Raw genomic sequence first — 2,325 nt, forward strand, 5'->3', positions numbered from 1 at the left:
CTAGCATTCAACTGTGACATTGAAGCAGTAGGATGTAGGGCTGCACGATTTTGGGAAAAAATCGAATTGCGATTTTTCTCACAAATATTGCGATTCAATTTGCGATATTTGTTTTTAAGCGACCCAACGGAGGTTTATTGTAAAATGCGGCCATATCTCCGGCTAGGAAGGTCGCATCAACATGCTCCCGTCTCTAGCACCCCCGCAGCCCGAGCTACGAGTGAAAGAACTAAACTTACATGAAACTTCCGTTGGGTTGCTTTAAAGTCAAGCTTCAGTTTAAGGTTCACCCTGTAATAGATGTAACACATGTGATGGAGCATTACTAACCTGACTCAGATGGTTTGTTTCACCAAACCATCTAGGAGAGCTCCATTGGAAACCATTTGGAAAGAGCATGCACTTTCAAAAATGATAAATATAAAACATTTATTCAATTCAATTTTCTTAAATGCTATCACAGAGCGCCCAAAAGTGAAGAAGCATCATATGTTTTAAAGATTGACAAAAATATTAATACAGAGAATAAATACCAACTTGGAGTATTTAAGAGTGGTAACAAGAAACCCAAATTGTGATTTAAATATCTTTTGACATGCATGTTTCAGGGACTCAGCGCCATAATATCTGCCCTGCTTACGCCCTTTAATGTTTTGCCCTGCTTACGCTCTTTAATGTTTTGCCCTGCTTACGCTCTTTAATGTTTTGCTGCGGCACCGTGCCGCTGCTGTGTTACATGTCATGTTGATAATGACACAACACATTAATCAGTTCACACTCTGTAGTTAGTTAGTCACTCTCTGCATCCTGTGTTTAAATAAACATTAGCATCTAGAAATACAACAGTCAGCGCTGTGAACTGTGTTGGTATACCCAACAGCAATATGAACGCCACTTAGCATCATTTAGCAAGTCAAGGAGTACACTTCGGCCACTAGGCGCTGTAACATGATCACTTTAACACAACAACACCATCCAATTGACCTATATTAGTGTCAGGTATCTTATTAACATAACTTTGGCAGTCTATTTAGCTGTTGTGGTTGCACACCCTATGTAAAAACCAATACACTGCATGTTGTCAACACATTTTTATGCAGTAACATGATTCCTATAATAGGTGTCTGGTAACGCTCTGAGTCGACGGTATAATCAGTGCAGAAACAGCCGGAGGTGCTCAGTTTATTATTGTATACAATGGAATTCATCTTGATAGGTCAATCTCAAAAAAGTAAAACTAGGCAGAGCTGTTGTGAAACTCTGGAGCCGTGCTGCTGCTGCTTTTCCTACTTATTTTCTGTGGATCACTTGCTGTGGATTTCCTGAGCTAGAGAGTGAATTTGGTCACACTGGATGGTGCTTAAAAACAAGAGGTTATAAAAACATAACCTGCCTGTCTTTGGCAATATGTTTTGAAGGGACCTGCTGCTTCTGTTAATTCCCAGTGCAACAAAATCCACACGAGCAGAATATCAGCAGAAGAGATCTGTACCAGTAAGAGAAAATAACCCAGGCTGGTGGGTTTGATGCAGACAAGAAAACATAATGGCTAATCAGGTAATTGGGTCCAGAGAATGACAAAATGACCATCCCACTGTTTGTGGGATTGTTTTGTGGGAACCATGCTATTTCGATTTTAAAAACATTAATATTTTGATGAGGCTTTGTAAGGCTCTAACAGATGGGGGCAGGCAAGCTTGGCCTCTCAACATAATAATACATACTTACCATAATATATAACCCAGGGAGAAGTCATTGTGTGCAAGTGGCCACTCTCTGCTGCCATTATGTAATACATTTGTGAATTTGTATTTCATTCAACAAAATGTAAGAGCTTGCTGTGAAGCCCCAAAGCTGAAATAAATCAGACAAATCAAAACATATAATTGAATACAGCAATAGATCATATTGTAAATTCATTAATATTGTTCATTATATTATTTAAATAAATGGAATTAATTACAAATAAATAAAAAGCTGTAGAAATGCCTTTTCAGAACATACAGTGTTGTGAGGTCTTAGCAAATATTTAATCATTTATCTATTCCTTATTCTCTACACTCAACATTTTCCATGTCCTCATCACATTCACAGCTTTCCTAAGGCAGATATGTTAAAAAGATGGGTGTATCCATGTAAGCACAAATCACTGATTGGTCTACGGTGTGTGTGTGTGTGTGTGTGTGTGTGTGTGTGTGTGTGTGTGTGTGTGTGAGTGTGGGAATGTGTGAGTTTGTGTTATTGTAAGGGTACTGATTTCCGGCTGCTACAGAAACATCGTTTTAACCGCTTCTTTCTGTTCCTCCGTCATCGTTTATCATGAAT

Source organism: Notothenia coriiceps, unplaced genomic scaffold (assembly GCF_000735185.1).
Source record: "Notothenia coriiceps isolate Sejong01 unplaced genomic scaffold, NC01 NC01_scaffold00025094, whole genome shotgun sequence".
NCBI lineage: Eukaryota > Metazoa > Chordata > Actinopteri > Perciformes > Nototheniidae > Notothenia > Notothenia coriiceps.